General features: G+C 42.1%; 2 long non-coding RNA genes across 2 annotated transcripts in view; one reads left to right on the forward strand and one right to left on the reverse strand.

Annotated features, from left to right (window-relative positions):
• Window positions 1–1,820: 1,820 nt before the first annotated feature.
• LOC119979076 lies at window positions 1,821–15,978 on the reverse strand. The gene is made up of 3 exons (XR_005463636.1): window positions 15,926–15,978; window positions 8,023–8,130; window positions 1,821–2,038 (listed from the first exon to the last, which is right to left on the reverse strand). It is a non-coding gene; the product is annotated as an uncharacterized LOC119979076 (long non-coding RNA).
• A 134-nt stretch (window positions 15,979–16,112) lies between these two features.
• Window positions 16,113–23,025, forward strand: part of LOC119979075 — a 29,393-nt gene continuing 22,480 nt past the window's right edge. Inside the window, exons 1-2 of the long non-coding RNA XR_005463635.1 lie at window positions 16,113–16,292; window positions 20,617–20,733. This is a non-coding gene — a long non-coding RNA (uncharacterized LOC119979075). The remainder of the gene's footprint in view (window positions 16,293–20,616; window positions 20,734–23,025) is intronic.

A 23,025-nucleotide genomic window follows, 5' to 3' on the forward strand; every position in this document is an offset into this window, starting at 1 on the left:
TGATCATGCCGGTCCCAATCTGGGCTGGATGTTATGGATTGATTCTATAAACTCCCGCTGATCAGTGGGGGAGCTCATATTGCATGAGCGCCACGGGGAGATTAATTGGGTCATCGCCATGAGTCTCATGAGGGTTATGTGTTGTTCCTTGTGTCTTAATAAAGCTCGTAGTCTTAAAGTTGAAGTAGATGCTTTATTGTGAGTTTGTTCTCTCTTCAGTCCTTCACTTAAAGTTACATTTATGCTGCTAGTCTGTCTTGCTACCAGCTCCCGTTCCTGTGAAGTGTCCTGACTTCCTGTTCATGTGTATTTATATCTCTCCCGTGCTCCCTCTAGTGCTTGCTCTAGTTGTATTGCATCTACACAGATATACAATCACCACAGGTTATTACAGTCCACATCATTTTAATAGTTAAAAGAGATTGTTTTCTCAAAAGGTTAAACCTTTTAAAAGTTGAAATAGCTTCTTAAAAAGTAAAATCCATGTTTTTTTTAGCATGTGTCACACTTTTTAAAATGATTTATCTGATCACAATTATTGTGCGTTTTACAGTAAATTTTAATTTTGAAAATAAATGTTTAAATGTTCAATTTTGTAAAAATGTTTACATTTCTAATTTAGTAAAATTGGGTCCATGAAGAATGTCGTTTTCCAAATGCTTTTTCAATGTGATTTTTCTAATGCCTTTTTTACTGCCGTAGCCTTTTCTTTTGCAGCGCGTGTCGTGCAGCGACTGTAAGCTGTGCCCGCCCCTCCCTGCCTTCGTTTTGGGTGCATTAACCTGCGCTGTTGGGCCTCGCTGCAACCCATGCCGGCAGAGAATCTCCCACTTGCCGACCAAAGTTCTCACCACCAGGATCGCTGTAGGCATTTCTAGGGATTTGTTTGATGTCAGGGGCGAGTGCAACATCCGGGATCATGTGAAAATGTAGATTCGGCCAACTTGAATCATCTGTGTGATATCATGCATGACAAAACAATGAGCAATCTGGTTCTGTCCACAAGCAAAAATGATTCACAAACACTGTGTACAAATACCACGCTATTCCTCATAATTGGCAAATATAATCTGCGTTTCCGTAGTCGTATTTTTTTGATTGGTTTGAATTTCCATAACCTATTGCTTATGGTATGAAATTAAAAGTAGGTTTTCGGACACTCTCGAGGCCATAGGTGCTCAGGGTTGGATTGCTTTATCGATCCTTCTTGTTACATTTTGATTGATATTTGACAATTTTCTGTTACTCTTTGTTATTTTTGGGCAGTGCCTCTATCAGGAGCAGCCCGTTTTGAGTCATCCCTGAGTTTGTTTCTTTTATTCTAATGAGTTGATTAAACGCTAAGAGACCGGCTTACCCGCTTTCTCCTTCTCCTGGTCTCACCGACGACAATTTTCAATTGTAGATAAGGAGGGCACTGGTCTGAAACCAGCTTGATTCTCTCGCTAGATCAAATGATGCCATAAGATTGTCCGCGATGTTATCAGTGATATGTGACAGTGAGTGTGGGAAATACTCATACTAAGCAGCAAGATTAGAGTCTGGCTTTTTAATCTTAACCACAGGCCTGCACACAGAAGGCAGTGAATATTTGACTTAGCAGGGAAACCATTACCCGGTCCAGAAAGGTAAGCTTTTAAATACCTTTGGAACTTCCTTGTGGGCCTTGAGAAGCAGTAGGTTTGTGTAGAGATTTATTTCTTAGTTCTTTTAGTAATTCTATGGTTTCCACAAAGAAACCTTGGATTTCCGCTGCCCTAGGCTCACCAGTCCCTTCTCGACTGCGATGCTCTCTCACCTGACAACTCATTTACCTTGGTATTGAAGACCCTCTTGTCCCTGTTGCTGGGCCCCCGCCGCACATTTTTAATTGTTGCACAGCTGCTTCCCACCAAATCCTCAGCTGTTTCGAACAGGAAGTAAACCCGTGGCATGTTAAAGTGATTTGACCATCAGCATTGGCTGGATCGTCTTGCTGCCAGATTGGAGAGATTAGGTCACTTTGATAAGTGATTTGCAACACAGGCAGTATTGAGGTCTGGGGAAGGAATGAAAAGCAAATGAATTGAAATTCAGAATTTTGGTACTATTGGAGTGACCATTAGCTCAGTGGTAATATTCCCACCAGTTCACTCCAGTCAGCCTGGTGAGCACAGATTAGCCTCTAGTCTCTAAGTATTAGGTTGATATCCACAGGGGTACTTCACTGGAATCCACAGGGGTATTACTCAGGAATCTGCACTGGCTCAGTGGTAATAATCCCATCTCTGATTGAGAAGGGTCCCACTGCAGACAAGTGGCAAGTTGGAAATGGAGTCTCAGCTCTGAGTAGTGGGCTATTGCCCAACAGGGATAATGTGGTCCTCTAGCTCAATAAGAAATGGTGGACCATTTAACCTTGCTTGCACCATGTCTAGGAGAAGGTATTCTAAAGAGATAAAGCATCAAGAAAGAAATGGAAACAAACTAATTTACACCCTTCAGCAAATGGTTCAAAAATCTCATCTGAGCTGGTCTTTCCTGAGGGCAGAACACGATGGACCAATAAACTTTTACACCCAGTGACCATTCCCCCTTCAACCTCAAACCATTGTTATATAGCGATAGAAAAAGGAACAGCAATTTGAATTTAACCTCCCATATGCCAGATGTGCGAAACTGTGTAGATATCGAGATATGTCTTGGCGATGAAATAACAATTGGCTGAAATGTAGAGGAGGTGTGTTCAGTGGGATGAAATACTAAGTGAGTTGTCCCAGGGATCAACGTTGAGACCACTACTTGGATTCATCAATGCCATGCAAGTTAGTCAAATTAACTGATGCTGTCAAACTAGGAAGTGCAATGGAATCTGAAGGGACAACTCAGAAATTACACAGTGAGATGCAGAAAATAAGTAACGAGAATAATAGCAGATGAAATTAAATGAAATTAAGGCCTGAGTTTTCATAAAGACTGAGGGGGTCTCTGGGCAGCAGGCTGGCACAGTGGTTAGCACTGCTTCCGCACAGCACCAGGGACCTAGGTTCATTTTTTACTTGGGTGACTGTGCGGACTTTACATGCTTTCCCCGTGTCTGTGTGGGTTTCCTCTGGATGCTGTGATCTCCTCCCACAGTTCAAAGATGTGCAGGTTAGACGGATTGACCAAGCTACAATTTCCCCTTCGTGTCTAAAGGTGAGCAGGTAAGGTGGGGTTATGGGGATAGGGGGTGAGTGGGCCTAGGCAGGGTGCTCTTTCAGAGGTTTGGTGCAGACTCAATGTGCCAAATGGCCTCCTTCTGCACTGTAGGGATTCTATGGTTTAATCAAAATGGAGCTAGAGCCCCAATTCTGGAAATCCCACTTCCGAATCCAGCACCTACCATTGTTGCTGCGTGTGGGGGAGAATGGGGCTGTAGTTTGCCCTTCTGTGGCTCATGTCACCATCTGTGCATGCTAAAGACCAGCTGCCTTGAAAAAGATTCAATTTTCTCTCGTGGGTTGTCCAAAACATGACTCATGGGCTTCATATATTTCAGGAAACCTTCTAAACTGTTAGGGTTATTTTGGAGAGGTAGGTTAAAAAAAACAGTCTGCAGTATAAAATAACATTACATTACTTTCTATTCCACTCTGTCTGTTGACATAAGCCTGAGGGCTACCATTACACTATTTGTGCTGTCTGGTTGATTTCAGACCCTATTATTATTATGATGGTATGTCAGTCAATTCACAGCTTGATTGACAGCTCAAAGTGGTAATAAAGTCTTTGATGTGGGGCTATGAATATGCTTTTTATCAGGGAGTAAGCTCTTGAATGAGATATTTGTTTTATAACAAATTATGTGTTGAAGTAATGTAAATGTAATGAATGCTTTTTTGAATGAGAATGTTTTAATGTAAAATTAAAGTCTGTAATGGACAATTATATATTCATAAAGACAAAGAGGGTCTCTGGCTTAATCAAGTAGGCACTGTCGCACACCAAACCTGGCATTCACCATTGTCACCAGACAGCAACAGGTTCTTTGTAGTTTGCACATTCCTAGTTCATGGAGGCGGCTACCTATGTCAAAGTACAGCTGATTTCAAACAGATCAAATTTTCTGCTGGTGGGATGTCCAAAACATGACATGTGGGCTTTATTTTTTGATGTAGAAACGCTTGAAGCTTCTGGAGTTCTTTCAAGAGGTAGAGTACTCTTTCGGATGGATCCAGTGACACCTTTGGAAGAGGTGAGGTGAACTTTGGGAGAAGTCAATTGCCCCGTGGGGAAGGTCAGGTTCCCTATGTAATGGTGAAAGTAGATGTGAACATGTGCAAAACGTCGATATACTTATTGGAACTATCAAAGAGTCAAGGGAACTGTCATTCTGTCCAGGTAACTGACAAGCTGTCAAGGCATTTAAATCTCCTGGGTCATCATTATAGGACTTGAGCTGTACTACTGATTTCACAACGTGCCATTATCAGAGTGGGATGCCTGTCAGCTCACAGTTTAATTGGCAGGTTTAAGTGGTTATCAAGACTTTGGTGTAGGACTATGAATACATATTTGTTGTTATAAAGAATTAAGCACTTGAATGAAATATTTGTTTTTCTAAGGGATTATTTGGTTATAGGAATGTAAATGTAGTGATTGGATGAATGAAATATTTGAAAATAAAAAATAAGGCTGGGATCCTCTAGGTCTTCCCACTAGAGGTGGGATTTGAAAAGGCCTGCAGACTCCCATGTAGTGCTGAAATTGGGATTCATGACCTATTGCGAGCCTCTATGCCTGGCCCATCAGTCATAACCTGGCTTCTTGATTTGCCCCAGAAGGATCATGCAAATTGCTCATTAGAGATGTCATTGATGGGCAGGATGCACCATTCACTACCCAGCTGGGATACTCCAGCTCCACCCAGTGAGAATCTCGCTGGCATGAATTGAGGAACATGGACCTGACTATTTGCAGTCCGAGGGGTGGTAAGGCAGTAAATACCCTTCCAACAATTGCCACCAGGGTGTCAAGGAGGTCCTTCATGGGAGGTAGGGGTTATGGCTGCTAATGCTGGGCTGGAGGGACTCAGGTCAGGAATGTTCCTTGGATGGGGCTCATTTGGCTGCTCTCCCAATCTGCAACCTTCAAATCTTTAAACAGTCAGTCGGTATGTAAAAATTAAAGGTTTCTCATAATAAAATGAAAGTGTTCTCATTTGTTTCCCAACCCCTTCAAAACGTCGCTCAGTATCTCAGAAATACACATCCCTTATAATAAAGTGAAAGTGTTCTCATCTGAACCCCTAGAACCTTTAAAAGATTGTCAGTATTCCAGGTTTAAAGATCTGAGTGATGAGGGTAACATTTATTCCTTTAAAGTAGTGGAAACCTTTGGAGTGGTTTTCGCACATTCAGTTTCATTGCCCTTTGAAGTTAGAAATCTGTGTGTGTGACTAGAAGGCTGAACGTTTTTAACTGGATTGTAGACATTCAATTTCACATGCCATTGCCCGCTGAAAGTTTTTTGACTGACAGGTGGAGGTAGTTCCAAAGGGGAGAATCAGATTGTTTATTTTATAGCTCTGCAGGAATCCATTAACTCAGGGTAGCAGGTGTTTTCCCAACTGCAGTTTTTTATGAATCTGCATCTTTGTTCCCAAGTGTTTCCTAGAAAGTGCAGCTGTAGGGGGTAGCCCTGCATTTTCTTAGGAGCACTTGAGAACAAAGAGGCAGTCTCGTTTAAGAAAAAAACCGTGGTGAGGAAAACAAAGAAATCCTTGGATTCTGTGACACCTTTGGAACTTAGGAAATGGGAGCAGGAGTGAGCCATTCTGCCCCATGAGCCTCCTCCAAAAAGACATCCATGTAATTAGTTTCTGTAATCTACTTATGGATTCTCACAACTTAGCGTTGCCAGAAGAGTGGAAGCAAGAATAACCAGAAGCAAGTGTCAACACGAAAGTCCGATACAGCACAGTAACCAAGAATGAGCACTGAAAATGGAAACAAGATCAGCATCTGGACGAAAGTGGAGCTAAAGGCCTAAATTATCAACTGGGAGCAGTTTAAAATGATGGGGACCACTTAGCCTCATCACATCTGCTTCTTTCTTGCCATGTCCCCACATTAACCTGATCTTTTGGGCAAGTGAACAGGAAGGACCATGGTGTTGGTTTACAGATGGAATCATAGGAAGGTGATGGTTTAAAGATGTAGATGGGTTTCTATGTCGCTAGGAATGGCAAGACCGCTACAACCGTGGCATGCTATCCCCCATTTACCAAGACTCCTTGCATTCTCCTCATCTCCCAATTCATAACATGGTCAGAGAGCAGGAATGAAGAGAATTGCAGTTTAAATCATTGTAAAGTTTATGCAGCTATTCTTCACAGGATCATTTGAGCGACATTAGTGACCATTGTATATTTGACAGATAACTGTAACCAACATCCTACGTGAGGGTTAAGGTTAATATACAATTGCATTATAATCCTGCTGAAGGGTAACTAATCTAATTATAGCATGACATTATTTGATAGAATTCAGGAGCAAAGAATTAAAATCGAGCATATTTTTATAAAATTGAAGACGCATAAAGTTATGAAGCTTTACAAAAAAATAAATACACTTTCTACAAGGCTTGTAAGCGCAATAAATCTGATTTCATAATTGTGAAGAAAAAGGTTAAAATTTCAAAACAAGGTCAAATGTCCTTGGAGCCTTTGGGATCAAGTTACAACTGTATGCATTTTAAGTGGTAACTAGAAACTAAGGTCATTCACGTTGAGCTGAAAATTGATGGGGGCAGCACGGTAGCATGGTGGTTAGCATAAATGCTTCACAGCTCCAGGGTCCCAGGTTCGGTTCCCGGCTGGGTCACTGTCTGTGCGGAGTCTGCACGTCCTCCCTGTGTGTGCGTGGGTTTCCTCCGGGTGCTCCGGTTTCCTCCCACAGTCCAAAGATGTGCGGGTTAGGTGGATTGGCCATGCTAAATTGCCTGTAGTGTCCTAAAAAGTAAGGTTAAGGGGGGGTTGTTTGGGTTATGGGTATAGGATGGATATGTGGGTTTGAGTGGGGTGATCATTGCTCGGCACGACATCGAGGGCTGAAGGGCCTGTTCTGTGCTGTACTGTTCTATGTTCTATGTTCTAAATGGAGCCATTGGGAAAAAAATCAACGGACAAATTGGAGTGAGGTAATTGAGGATAAGTGGCCCCTGGAAGTTGCAGAAGGACTGATGGGCTGTGTGTGGACAAGCTTTAAAATAGCGGCTACTGTGGATAATAGTGTAAACATGGGAATATTTCTGCAAAGTTATAAACAGGGTGACCTATATGAATTAACTAGGTATTGTTAGGTAATTCCTTGGAACTTGAAGGCAGGGTTTTATCTATTTCTGTCATGAATTCAGTGTTTCTCGAGGTGTTGTATGTTCCTACTTTGAAATGGAACCTTCCTACTTCAGGTATCAGTGTCAACATCATGCACTCCCAGGTCAGATGGTAAGTCTGCAAATTGTGGAGTTGTTACTCAACATTAGTTCCTTAAAATAAAATTGCTCCCAACTCCAAATGGACTGAGGGACAGGGAGATAATCGGAAAGGTTGAAGCTAATTAAAACTTGGAACCTCAGAAAATTGAAAAAAAGGTTAAGCTAGTGATTCCTGCTTCCTTCTTCTCCTTTTGGCTTCTCCCAATTTTCTCGCCACATTGCTGGCTGATCACCCTTCTGTAACTCCTGTAAGCACCCTTTCCTCATCCAATCCCATTGCGCTTAACTCTCGCCGCACATCCTTCCATTTGGTCTTAAGCCTTCCTCTTCTTAATCCTGGCAGTCCCAATTCCATTACTTGCCCCACCACATTGCCTGCCTCTCTTTACAAGAAACCATTTTGCCATTAAACTGATCAACTGTTACAATAGAGTGAAAGTAAAATTGTAATAAAGCAGACAGGACAAGGAGCATAGAAGGGACAGGGAGGGCATAGTTAAATATTTCATTTAAAAATTATACAAAGTTGAATTTTAGTGGTTCATTAATAATAAGAAATATTACCAAGCTTTGGAACGTTTCGTCACAGGAAGGATTCTCCTCAAAGAAAGACAAGTTGACTGCAACTGAGTTCAGACCTTTCAGAGGTCTCAATGAATGTATCCTGGAGATCTGGAGAGAAGGATGATCAACATGGTGAGCACATCAGCAATGTAACCAACTTTCCTTCATACTTTAAACCAGCCAAATGCAAAATGCTATTCTGATGGTATTCGCCGCCAGTGTGTCAGTTAGCCAAAGAATAGGACATACAAACATACAAATTCAATAAGATCATGGCTGACCTGATTTTAAGCTCAATCTCACATTCCTGCCTATCCCGGATAACTTTTCATCACCCGCTCCCCTCACCCCTGCTTATCAAGAATTTATTGACCTCTGCCTTCAGGAAATTCAAGGATTCTGCCTCATCCACCTTTTGAGGAAGAGAATTCCAAAGCCTCTCAACCCCCTGGAGAAAATAAATTTCCTGATCTCTATCCTAAATGGGCGACCCCTTTTTGAAATTTCTAAGTTCTCCAAGAGGAAACATCCTGGGCGGGATTCTTCGAGCCCCGCGCCGGGCTGGAGAATCGCCGCAACCGTGCCACGCCGCCCCGACGCCGGCATGTGATTCTCCGAGGAGCGGAGTATCGGCGCCATTTGCGCCATCAAGTTTGGCACGGCACCAGTTGCGGGCCGCTGTCCCCAGCCGGGCCGCGGGCCGAGCAGCCGCGCGGAAACGGCAGAGTCCCGCCGGCGCCGTCCACACCTGCTCACAGCCGGTGGGAACTCTCTGTGCGCAGGGTCGGGAGGCGGCCTGTGGTGGGGAGAGGCGGCTTCTTCACCGGGGGGGGTCTGGCCTGCAATCGGGGCCCACCGATCGGCGGGCCGGCCCCTGAACCCCCGCGCCATGTTGCATCGAGGAAGTCCTCCGCACATGCCACTGTGCATGTGCGGGTTTGTGCGGCGCCACTGCGCATGTGCGGGTTGGCGCGGTGCCCAGTTGGCGTCAGGAAGGGAGGACGGAGCGGCATGAACCGCTCCAACGCCTGCTGGCTCCCTGTGGGGGCCAGAATTGGTAGTGCCCGCGTGTCCATTTCGGAGAATCCCATCCCCTTTTCCACATCCACTCTCAGAATGTCAAATACCCTCAGGATCGATGTGTTTCAACCAAATCACCTCTTACTCTTCTAAACTCCAGCAGATGCGAGCCTAACCTGTCCAGCCTTTCCTTATAAGACAACTCAACCCATTGAGGTATTGGTATTGTTCTGATAAACCTTCTCTGAACTACTTCCAATATATTTCCTTAAATAATCAGACCAATTCAGTACACAGTACTGTGCAGTTGAAGCATAATCTCCCTGTCCTTGTGTTCTATTCCCCTTGCAATAAACAATAACATTATATTAGCATTCCTAATTACATGCTGCACTAGTTTTTTGTGATTCATGCACTGGGGCACCCAGATCCCTCTGCACCTCAGAGCTCTGTAATCTCTCACTGTTCAAGACATTTCAAGAATGAATTACTCCTGAAATGCAATGTTATGTTATGATGTTGCTACAGTAACCATTTGTCAAAGCAATCATTCTTCTGGCTCAAAATGCGGAACTCTTCAAATTGTTTGATGATTCAGTAAGATTACTAGCTCCATAGGGCACAACACATAATTTAGAAAAATCACTTAAATATTGAACATATTAGAAACCTGTTGGTAAGAAATGAACAGGTAAAGCTCTGTCTTGGATGGTTGCGCAGAAGGGGAAATATTGCATGAACGGTCTCATATTGATTTCTATTACAGTCAATGGAATTGAATATCAGGAGCGACGTGTATAAAAGGCATCTGATTTGATAGCGACTATTTTGTGCTATGGTCTGAATTTCTATTCTTAAAATTCATTAAGTAATCTACTGTGTGGTAGCTGTAGGGAATAATTAATTGTTATGATTTAAAGTTTGACAATTCAGTGTACCAAGAAGACTGATTGTTACTAAACTCTTTTGTATGCTAACAGTGTTACATTGCACATAGAAGCATAGAGTTTACAGTGCAGAAGGATGCCATTGGCCCATTGAGTCTGCAATAGCCCCTCGAAAGAGCACCCTACTTAAGCCCCACTCATCCACCCCTATTCCCTTATCCCGTAATCCAGTAACCCCACCTAACCTTTTTGGAAACTAAGGGCAATTTAGAATGGCCAATCCACCTAACCTGTACATCTTTGGACTGTGGAAGGAAACCAGAGCACCCGGAGGAAACCCACGCAGTCACGGAGAGAGTGTGCAGACTCCGCACAGATAATGACCCACGCCGGGAATCGAACGTGGAGCTGTGAAGCAACTGTGCTAACCACTGTGTTACCATGCTGCCCTAATAGCTTCAATTTCAAAAGAAGTATTGAATCACATTGTGAGGAGGTCCCAAATTACCTTATAACCGATAATTTACCTTTGAAAAACAGTCATTGGTGATATGCAACAGTCAATTTGTCAACAATGAAATATCACAAAGAATAAACAGATGAGTGAGTAAATAATCTCTCTTAGCTGTGCTAATCAAGGTGAACATTTTGAGAGGGCATGAGCTTTCCAAGGTCTTGTGGCACAATGGGTAGTATCCCTGCTATTGAGATAGAAGCTCCAGGTTCGAGTCCCAGCCCAGGACTTAATGGCCAAGGGAGGTTCATTCATAACATGGTTAAACAGGTTGAGTGTGTGACCCTGCAAATCCTTCCAAACACATCAGTGGCTGGCGGTAGGAATGGGAGAGACTCCTGGTCAGTCACGCTTGATGTGGAGTGGTGCCCCTCAAACTATAAGCCCCTGATGACAGACTAGCTACCTTCTTCAGGCATTGCTAGCCATGGAAACCAATAAAAGCCTGCACCACCAGGTACGGGAACAGAACTGGAATTGGACTATGTTTTCCTACACCTCTTTGGATAATTCCACATGATTTTTTGCATTCGTTCCAGAATGACAGGTTTGTCGTACCTCACCATCCAAAAGATGGAATTTCAGACAGTTTTCTTCTTTATTTTTTCATTGGATACATGTTTTGCTGGAAAATAATAATAATAATAACCTATTATTGTCACAAGTATGAAGTTACTATGAAAAGTCCCGAGTCGCCACATTCCGGCTCCTGTGCTAGAAAAGCCAGTATTTGTTGCCTATCCCAAATTGACGTTGTCGGAGGACTATTGACAGTCAACCACATTGCTGTGGATCTGGAACATAGGACATTGGAACGTAGGAATGAGGAGCAGAAGTAGGTAATTCAGCCCCTCACGTCTGCTCCACCATTCAATCAGATCATGGCTGATCTCTTTCTGGTTTCAAATCCACCTCCCAACCTGTTCCCCAAATCCTTTTAACCTGTTTTTTTAAAAATCAGAAATATATCTATCTCCTTGAAGCCATTTAATGACTCAGACTTCATCACACTAGGGGGCAGAGCGTTTCACAAATTCACCATCCTCTTGGAAAAGTAGTTCCTCCTCATTTCAGTTCTAAATCTACCACCTCTCAAACTAAATCTGTGACCTCTCATTCTAGATTGCCCCACAAGGGGGAACATTTGGTCTACGTTTACTTTATCAATCCCTGTTAGTATTTTATATACCTCAATCAGATCCCCTCTCATCCTTCTAAACTCCAGTGAGTATAAACCCCAAACTGTTTAATCTCTCCTCATATGTCAACCCCTTAATCCCCGGAATCAATGTGGTGAACCTCCTCTGGACTGCCTCCAATGCCACCACATCCTTCCTCAAGTAAGGCGACCAAAACTGGACACAAAACTCCAGATGTGGCCTCAGCAACAGCCTATACCATTGCAACAACACTTCTCTACTTTTATACTCCAGTCATTTTGCAATAAACACTAACATTCCATTTGCCTTTTTAATTACATGCTGTACCTGCATACCGACTTTCTGCGATTCATGAGTAAAGACACCGAGATTCCTCTGCCCGGATGCATTTTGAATCTGCTTTCCATTTACATAATAATTAGCCTTTTTATTTTTTTGGTCAAAATGGATAACCTCACACTTATCCACATTAAGTTCCATCTGCCAAATTTTGGCCCAATCTCCCAGCCTATCTATATCTGTCTGTAAAATCTTTATCTCCTCTTCACTGCCTGCATTCCACCTATTTTACTCTGCAGCCACATGTAGGCCAGACCAGGCAAGGATGGCAGATTTCCTTCATTAAAGGTCATTAATGAACCAGATGGGTTTTTCAATGTGCAGGCTTATGGGGATGGGCCAGGGAAGCGGGCCTAGGTAGAGTGCTATTTCAGAGGGTCGGTGCAAACCTGGATAGGCCAAATGGCCTCCTTCTGCACTGCAGGGATTCTATGGATTTTATGAATATGTGTAGAGGTCATTGAAAGTGGTAGGGCAGGTTGAGAGAATGGTTGATAAATCATACAATATCCTGGGATTTTTTTATACGGGCATGTAGTACAAGATCAAGAAAGTTCTGGTGAAAGTCACTCATTTGACCTCAACTGGAGTATTGCATGCAGTTCTGGGTGCCGCATTTTAGCAAGGATGTGGAGGCAGAGGAGCAGGTTAGAAAAGATTCATGAGAATATTTCCTGGGATGAGGAACTTCAGTTGTAGAGATAGATTGGAGAAGTTAGGACTGCTTTCCTTGGAGAGAAGGAGGCTGAGAAGAGATTTGATAGAGGCATTCAAAATCACAAGGTGCCTGGACGAAGTTTATAGCGGGATTCTTCCCACGCACTAAAAGATGGAGAATGATTTGGCAGAAATTTAAAGTAATTAGTAAAAGGAGCAAAAGGGATGTGGAAAATGTTTTTCATGCAGCAAGGAGTTAGCGTTTGGAATGTACTGCCTGACAGTGGGGTGGAGGCGGGTTCAATTGAAGCAATGAAGAAGGAATTAAACTGTTACTTGAAAAAGCGGAATGTGCAGGGTTAGAAGTAGAAAGTGGGGCAATGGCACTGTAAGAGTTGCTCATTCAGAGAGCCAATGTAGACGTGATGGGCCAAATGGCCTCCCTCTGTGCCGTAACAATTCTCTGAATCTGTGATGTGTTCAAATCCTGGAGTAGGGATGAAATCCTCAATTTATGACTTAGATTTATTAATCTCTCATCTTGGTAGCACTCTTGATTCTTTGATGGTAATACATATTCATACGTTCTGTCGAAAACTGTAGCTGTAATAATGAAGAAGATATTAAAATACCTGTATGCGACAGATAAATGTTTTGGCTGGGCTTTTTGCTGAGAAAGGAGACAAATAAATCTCATTGAGTATGCAGCACTAATTTGGTTTTACTGTTATGATATGCTGCTGGAAAAAAAATAAGGCACTATTAGATTTACTTTGACCCTCTTGTGTCCCCTCTTTCAGAAGGTAATGGAAATTAAGCTGAGCAGGCATATATTAATAACAGAGTCCAGAAAGAGGAGAGATGGTGTTATGAAAGCATCCAAAGGTAAAACCTTAGTACAATTAGGTTTTAAAATTTGTGTTCATCGGGAAATGTGGCCACTTACAAAGAGACCTCCTAATGGACTCAAAATTAAAAGCATAATTGTCAGGAACATATGTATATCAAAGCTACAAAGTGGCATAGGAAATTGGATTTCTGCACATTAGTCAGCCATTTCATGTGGTTTTCCCTTGAGCACTATAGGTCGTCACATGGAACACAGAATATTACAAAAGATAACACAACCACAGAAAATGGGAAATGACTATCAAAAGATGAAAGACATAGGACTGTTCGTGAATGACTTTCATGTTCCGTCTGTTCACACAGAAAGTGGGAAACAATGATGAGCATAAAAGGCAGAGGAAGGCAAAAGGAATTAACATCCTCTTAAAGTAGCCATCTCATTTGTCAGAGTTGTTGGACTTGCGACTAATGTTTTAAAAGCGGCCAATGGACATTAGGGTAAATTTCGGTGAGTGTTCAATTTCGACTCTTGACCTGCCCAGGTTGCGTGAAACTGTTAATCGCTTTTATTAAAAAGTCACTTTCAGGTTGTTCCACAGGCACTTTAAATATTTTACAGCTGGGCCACATCAATTTCTCCAACTGTATGGGCCATTCCAGTTCTGAAGCATGACTATCAGATCGCCTGCCACTACTGAGCTTATTAGTTCAGCTTCCTTCATTAAATGTTCCTGTAATCTTCTTCCACCAAATACCGGGATATAAAATAAAAATCTGCTAAAATCCAGTGACAGCTGGACTGTGATAGACTTTCTCTTAATCCGATTATCTGCTGCTTTTCCAGCCTTGCACATTTTATTTGTAAGCAGTTACTGCATTACACCACAGCCTGCTGATTTTATCTTCCGATTGCATCATTCTGTTTTTGAAGAATATGTGACTGCATAATGTAAGGCTTTGTGAGGAGGGAGCAGTGCAATAAGTCACTTTATTCACAGACCTAATGTCGCACGTTGTGATTAGAGTTGATGTAATTTCAATCGCTTGCTATTAGTAATGTCAATATTGGGGAAAAGTCTGCATGATGAACAATTAATTGTGAGGAAACTTTGATAAATGTTATTATTCTGTCCTTCGGTTGCAGTCCAGCTGTGTATACCCACTTATCTCACCAGTCAGTCAAGATTTGCATCTGCGTCTTTTCAAATATATTTGGAACTATGAATATTTTAAGATGTTGTGGGATGACTGACAACTCAAAATATTCATGGCTCAAATGAGATATGCACAATACAACAGTAAATTACTTTGAGTGAGGATGAACTGATCAGATCAGGGCCTTATCAGTTGTCTTCCTAACACTGGTCTTGCATGTGAAAAATGGAACTTATTAAAACTGGTAGAAATTGGTTTTGGAAAACATAATGGTCCAGATTTCTCTGAAGTAGGACATCTGTGGCATCTACCATTGGTTCGACGCGCCCTCGCGCATTTGGGTTTAGAATTACTTTCCAAAGCAAGTTGCTGAAAGTGTCATCTGATATCATCGCAGCGAGGGAAACAGAGCATCAGAGACCTGGGTGACTAGTGCAAATACCTGTGATCTCCTCAACCAATCCGATGGAAGGTTTGTGAAATAAGATGCTCGGGGACTGCGAAGGAAGCATAAATTACAATGAATATACTCAGTGTCAAGTCAGGTCCAGAAAGAAAAATAAAGAGAGATTTGATGATTGGATTAAGAGAGGCAAAAGAGACAGAAATCAAAAGTAAAATAAAAAATTGGCCAAAAAAAATCTCCAGCAACAATTAAGTCCTGAAGGAATGAGAAGGAATACAGTAGTTAATTTTCTGTGCCCACAGTGTTGTTTGGCAGTAGCTAATAATTATTACGCTGTTAAGTAAGTAATTGCACTTATAATGACAAGACATGATTGTTGATAATCACTTTAGAGTCCATATATTGCATAAAAACAGCAACTTCATACCATTTGGTGCATTTTAATGGTGCAACAAATAGTGTAGTGCTGTTTCTGAAAATCACAATGGAGCACCACATCTCCGAAAGCAACTTTGGAGTTTTGGCTTTCAACCAGGCATAAGCCCCCGTGCCTGAAATTGCTGAATTACCTGAAAAATAAGTCAATGTTAGCAGCTTCATTGTTTTTTTTTAAGCAATCTGTAGACCAATGCATTTTCTTCCACTGAGCACAAAAGGGACAAGGTTCTTTAAGAATTGTATCTCAGTTAACAGTGTGTGCCATATATGTTCAAGTTGTATTATTATTTTGAGCTAAAGTATGAGGCAGTTTCCCTTCCTGTTCCCCCCGCCCACCAACCAAAATTATAAATAGTTCCATCTACTCAACTACCGTCACTTAAAAACCCAATCACAATCTTTCCTTCTTTTAGAATCCTACATTGTCTCCAACATCCCTTCTATTTCCCAAGTCCTTAAATATATAATTGCCTTTAACCTGTTCCACAGTTTCAAGATTCAATCTCTACAATCATGTTTCTGGCTCTGTCGTGGTCCTGATAGAAGTCACAAATGTCATCCTTTGTGACACGGGTGTACTGTCTCGCCCCGCCCTCTGTGCAAGCTTTGACGTCGTTGATTAAATCAGATTCAACAAAATTTCTCAGCTGTCCATCTCAATGGAATTGTCTTTAACCAGTTCCACTGTGACACATCCAATCTTGGGTAGAGTTTCTCCAGAAATGGCTTCCATTTGCTTCCCCTATTTCTGGGGTTCTTCAAGGATCTGCCCATGACACTCTCCTCGTCTTCACCTATATGTACTTAAAGTACCATTCCTTGATGATATCATCCAAAATCATAAGGTAAACTTCCACACGTATGCTTATGTGACCCAGCAATATATCTGCACTAGCTCTGTAATCGTCTTCATGGCCTCTGTTTGACATTTAATCTCGGATGAGCCACCATTTTCTTCAGTTAAACATTGTAACTAACAAAACCACTGGTTCAGAAAGCTGAGGAAATATTTATTTTTTTATTACCATTTAATGTTTTCAATTGAAAATATTTTGGTTCCCTCTCTGCTGATCATGATGAGAAAAGGCTCACCCATCCAAAGCATGGTGAGTAGTGGATAAAAATAAAAGTAAAAAGAGTAAAAATCACGTTTTTCTGATCAAATGCTCAATTGCATCAATAATAATAATCTTTAATAATAATAATCTTTATTGCCACAAGTAGGCTTACATTAACACTGCAATGAAGTTACTGTGAAAATCCCCTAGTCGCCACATTCGGGCGCCTCTTCGGGTACGCAGAATGTCCAAATTACCTAACAGCATGTCTTTCGGGACTTGTGGGAGGAAACCAGAGCACCCGGGGAAAACCCACAGAGACACGGGGAGAACGTGTGAACTCTGCACAGACAGTGACCCAAGCCGAGAATCGAACCTGGGACCCTGATGCTCTGAATACATAGTGCTAACCACTATGTTACCGTAAATTTATTATGCAGCAATTTTAAAACAGCCTTACCGGTTCCTCATTATTTAACTGGTTGAGAGAATGCAATAAAGAGAACAAAGGAACTTACTGCCAATAGTTAACAAAAGAATAAATATTCTAGAATAGATTTTGAAACCATCACTTTGAGGTATCATTATACAGGCATGTTAACGTATTCATATTAATTCCTTTGGGTGTTCATTTGTTTAAATTGCGTAAATGCAAAGGGCAGTTAAAAACTCAGAACGTGTCTGATTTCTTGCTTCAGACTTTCTCTGAGAGGAAATTACTCTAATCATTTGATTATTCCACTCTTTGATTCCTGCACCATTTGCTCCAATGAAAAGTCATGCAGAATAACAATGGTACCAAAAGTTTTCAATTCATGTCACTGGCCGGTAGGCTAAAAGGGTTAAATTGTGAGAACAGGACTGACTATTCTTGTATTGCCTTGAAAATGGAAGATTAAGAGGTGATCTAATTGAAGTACTTAAGATGATTAAAGGATTTCATAGAGTAGATAGAGATAAGCTATCACCTTGGATGAAAGCGGAATGGCATGGAAAAAACCTCAGGAATAGAGATAAATAAACCATTGAAAGTAGAAATACAAGTTGAGAAGACCATAAGGAGTGCAAACAAATTCCTAGGGCTGGATTGTATGGTTCCGTTTGGGAACCATGCGGAGACAGGAATTAGATAAGAATGGTTGCCGCGCAGTGAAGTTCCGCCTCCGTTTCCATCACCGGCTATTTTCAGTAGAGTGGGCAAGTTGACCGGACAGGAATACCACAAGCAGCTGTGTAGAAATTGTCGGGCCATTCAAGAAGTGACCATAACCCAAATCTAGAATTTACAACGAGGCAAAGCCCTCCTAAAACACACTGCAGAGGTGGGAACCAAGGATCGTAGGTGGGAAGTGTCTAAGACATGACTAAAATGGTGCTGTGTCCTTTACGAGTCATTGTGAAATGCTGTAGCCTGAGTTATATATGTGTTTACTGAGTGATGAGTGTTGAAATTGGAAAAGATTAACTTTACGTTTGACAACTGGCAAGCGGTCAAGTGAAAGAACACACTTGTAAAAGTGGAAAAGACTTCAGATGTATTAGGATAGATTATCCACTGGACAAAATTTTATTCTGCATTGATCGATATTGAAAAGTTATCCCAGTGTGAGATTCAGAGGTAATTGTTTATACTCTCCCCATTGCTGTCATTCATTCTTCACAGAACAGCTCAGCCATCTGTTTGGCTGCTTGAAAACTTTGACAAACATATGAGTATTCTGCTGCCATCAACGAAATAATTCATTCAGTACTACAGAATTTGTTCAGACAGCTGACCTGGAGAATGTGAGTTTGATAGCTTAACTGCCTTCCAAAGCACTAATTAATTCAGGACTACAGAGTTTGTTTATATGGGGACTGCAAGTTTGATCACTTTGACAGATATATGAGCTTCTGAAGAGGATACTGTTTTTAAATGCCAATTCAAGAAATGTTTGTTTATTTTGACAGATTTATGACCCTTTCTGTTTATAAAGTGGAAACTGGGTGCGCGAGTTAGGGCATTGGGAGTGAAGTAGAGGCAAAGGTGGGTGAGGTTGTAAAGAGGGTGAAAGGGGTGAGGGTATTAGAGGCGAATAGGGTGAAGGAGGTGGGGGTGAAGGGGCTTTACATTGATCAGCAGTACCAGGCTGATGACTCTGTGAACAGAGACAGGTCTTTTAACCTAGCCACTTCAGCAATGTCCTACTTCCATCTTTGTCCAGGGCCTCCTACCCCCAGATCAAAATCCCACCAGATGACACTGCCAGGACGTAGGTGGGATCATGCTGTTGGGAAAGTTTCCAACTCCTGATTTCTGACTTCATGATGAAAACCTAACCCCTTGGGTCCATTTCTAGAAAAAAAGTAGAACAAAAAAGCAGGGAGGTATTCCTAATTTTCTCAAAAGCTTTGGTTAGGCCACATTTGGGGTCTTGTGTGTCGTTCTGGTCTCCATGCAAAATAAGAATTGGACAGATTTTATGGCAGGAATAACAGTGTGGTTCTCCGTGTAATAACTTTTGGAATGTGTGCCGCACAACACGAGAATCAGGCAGAATTTGCTGCCGGGTTTGCCCTCTTCCTTTACAAGCTTCACTAAACTGGGCCTTCATCAAGAGAATTGGCACTAAAATACATGAAGAGTGTGAAGTTGCTGTACCTGCCTGCTAAGTACCCAATAATCTCTCTCGAACACAGTTAGTCAAGCTGAATAAGTGGAAGCATGTGCAAGGGTTTGATGAGAGACTGGTATCATTGGTAAGTGTGTGAAAGTGAGGTGGAGTATCTGAACACTAGGCATGATTGCAGTTGAGCAAGTAAAAAGGGTGTGATGCATTGCATGAGATGATGGTGGAGCATTGGTTAGGTGAGCTTCACCACCCAGCTGAGGCCATTGAGCATTTCCTGGTACTGCAGCCAGGTCTTTGGGCTAAGCTCAAGCAAATTACATCTATAGCTATCTGCTCCCATTCACTTATCAAGAGTGGGCCTTAAAAAACTCCCATCCACCTCCATCACCAATGCCTCTTCAGCCACATTAGGAAACCTGCTTTGCTTGGCTCCCCTTCCTGCACTTTTTCTTTCAGCTAAGTCTTCCACAGTCTGAAGCAGCCGATGTGCCCCACGTGCAACTTTAAGAAGGACAAGCTTTCTTAGGAGGCTCAGGCTAGCTGTGATTCATGCTAGCCATACGTGCTGTTGGGCCCTTTGTTGACGGTGCAAACACCCAGCAGCACTTCCCACTGTGAATTTAGATGACGAGGCAGCACAGAACCGCAAACCTTAACAGAGCGAGCTCCACATCGCCACGTTTCGCAACCCCCGAGCACACAATTGGACCTTTGTCCTGTTGGTCTCCCTATTCTTCAAGCTGATTGGCTGGAGAAACAGGCTGTAGTTTGCATTGTTCAGACTAGTCTCGGGTCCCAGGAAGAGGACACGGCATTGAAATAGCAGCCTGCATGGTGTAAAATATCACACATAAAGTCCACAAAGAAGTCTTTGGCACAGTGCTGTTGATTTTAATCTTTTGAAAAGGAAAGAGGCCATTTTACTTCACAAATAAAACCGACTCTGACATTTTTAGTCAACCTTCCTAAAACATCCTTCTTTGAATGACGTGTTGAATCTTGTCCAATTATACTTCTGTCAACCATCTTGGGATGGTTTGCTATGTTAAACCTGCTATATAAATGTAAGTTGTTATTTTTTTGCACAATTAATGAGCTGTTGATGGAATCACACCCCTGGAGATACTGTTTCTTGAGTCATTAATTATGGGGGAAAAAACAGGCGTTCTATTGCTTTCTATTCAAAACATTGTAACCCCTGAAGAGCATGGATTGCTCTTTCCACCCTCCAACCCATTTCATCAAATATATTTAAAATTGAGATGCAATAAATATTGAAAACAGTTTCGCATTGAATATTCAAAACATTGTAGGCCTTGGTTTTCTGATTGTATCTTCATTAGTATTTATAAAAAAGATTAAATTGACTGATTTATTGGTCCCCGAGTGGCTGCAAAGAGCTTGTATAGGAATTGACCTAAATCTTCATGGCTTAATTGAATAAATATGCCAGAAAATAAATACAGCCATGACCCATAATCTTTTCCCACCCTCCACAGAAAAAACAGAATTGGATCATTGGAAAGTAGCCTCAGATGTAACGAGGTAAAGTTTCATGTATTCTCTTCAGTCCCTGCATGAATTGATCAGAGAGAGCCCTCGTGGATTTATAATAGGTAAGCCATGTCTAACTAATCTAATTGAATTTGTTATGGAGGTTACTAACATGATAGATAAGCGTGTCTATGCCTGTTATCCATATGGAATTCCAGAAGGCATTTGATAAGATTCTGCAAAGAAGATGGTTAGCAAAAATGAATTCCATGTGGGAATTGGAGACAATCTAATGACAAAGGTGGAGAATAGGTTACAACGTCGGTGAAATAAAGTACGGATAATGGATAGATGCTTCAATTGGCAGGATGTTACCTGCGGTGCCCCAGAGATCTGTCTGGATAAGGAATTGAAGCTCTTTTTTGACACAATTTTCAAGCTGGACATTCAACAAGCATGTGGGAAGTGGACAACAGTAATGATGGGAATTCCTTACTTTGAAATGTAAATTCTTGCAAAGCTCTAAGACTAGTTGGTGCTATCAAAAAAAGGAACAAAAAGCACTGGGATAGATTTTATGGGTGGGTGCACCTCCAGCCCCTCCCCCTAAACCAACTACCCCACATGATAACAGGCTATGGTGTGGCATAAACAGGCTGACAGTCAGACACCCTCCCCTCTTGGACAGGAAGCTCTTCCCTTGAGAGCTGACACTCAATCTAACACTGTTTGCTAATACTGTTGGGGAGGTTTTAAACTAATGTGGCAGGGGAATGGGAACCAGATTAGGAAGTTAGAGGTCCGTAAAGAAGCAGCAACTAAAGCCGGTAAGGTACGAGATAATAAACTCCATGTGACTAAGGGGCAGAGTCGACAGGGAAGAGATGATGAACGCAAAAGGACAGGTGGTCTGTCGTGCATTTGTTTTAATGCGAGAAGTGTAGCAGGTAAGGCAGATGAACTTAGGGCTTGGATCAGTACCTGGGAATATGATGTTATTGGTGTTACTGAGACTTGGTTGAGGGAAGGGTAGGACTGGCAACTGAATATCCCAGGGTATAGATGCTTCAGGAGGGATAGAGAGGGAGGTAGAAGGGGTGGAGGAGTTTCATTACTCGTCAGAGATGATATCACAGCTGTGATTAAGGAGGGCACGATAGAGGATTTGAGCACTGAGGCAATATGGGTGGAGCTAAGAAATAGGAAGGGTGTAGTAACATTGTTGGGACTTTACTACAGGCCTCCCAAAAGTGAGCATGACGTAGAGGTACAAATATGCAGACAGATTAGAGAAAAATGTAGGAGCAATAGGGTGGTTGTGATGGGAGATTTTAACTTCCCCAACATTGAATGGGATTCGTGTAGTGTTGGAGGCGTAGATGGAGCAGAGTTTGTAAGGAGCATCCAGGAGAGTTTTTTAGAGCAGTATGTAAATAGTCCAACTCGGGAAGGGGTCATACTGGACCTGGTATTGGGGAATGATCCCGGCCAGGTGGTTGATGTTTCAGTCGGTGATTACTTTGGGAATAGCGATCACAATTCCGTAAGTTTTAGAATACTCATGGACAAGGACAAGAGGGGTCCGAAAGGAAGAGTACTAAATTGGGGAAAGGCAGAGTATAACAAAATTCAGCAGGAGCTAGGGAATGTGGATTGGGAGCAGCTGTTTAAGGGTAAATCCACATTTGAAATGTGGGAGTCTTTTAAGGAAAGGTTGATTAGAGTGCAGGACAGACATGTTCCTATGAAAATGAGAGACAGAAATGGCAAGATTAGGGAACCATGGATGACGGGTGAAATTGTGAGACTAGCTAAGATGAAAAAGGAAGCATATGTAAGATCGAGGCGACTCAAAACTGATGAAGCTTTGGAGGAATATTGGGAAAGTAGGACGAATCTCAAACGCGCAATAAAAAGGCTAAAAGGAGTCATGAAATATCTTTGGCTAACAGGATTAAGGAAAATCCCAAAGCCTTTTATTCGTATATAAGGAGCAAGAGGGTAACTAGGGAAAGGATTGGCCCACTCAAAGACAAGAGAGGGAATTTATGCGTGGACTCAGAGGATATGGGTGAGATTCTTAATGAGTACTTTGTATCGGTATTCACAAAGGAGAGGGACAAGACAGATGTTGAGGCTAGGGATGGATGTTTAAATACTCTAAGTCAAGTTGTCATACGGAAAGGGGATGTTTTGGGTATTCTAAAAGACATTAAGGTGGACAAGTCCCCAGGACCGGATAGGATCTATCCCAGGTTACTGAGGGAAGCGAGAGTCGAAATAGCTGGGGCCTTAACAGATATCTTTGCAGCATCCTTGAGCACGGGTGAGGTCCCGGAGGACTGGAGAATTGCTAATGTTGTCCCTTTGTTTAAGAAGGGTAGCAGGGAAAATCCAGGGAATTACAGACCTGT

Source organism: Scyliorhinus canicula, chromosome 15, assembly GCF_902713615.1.
Source record: "Scyliorhinus canicula chromosome 15, sScyCan1.1, whole genome shotgun sequence".
Lineage (NCBI taxonomy): Eukaryota > Metazoa > Chordata > Chondrichthyes > Carcharhiniformes > Scyliorhinidae > Scyliorhinus > Scyliorhinus canicula.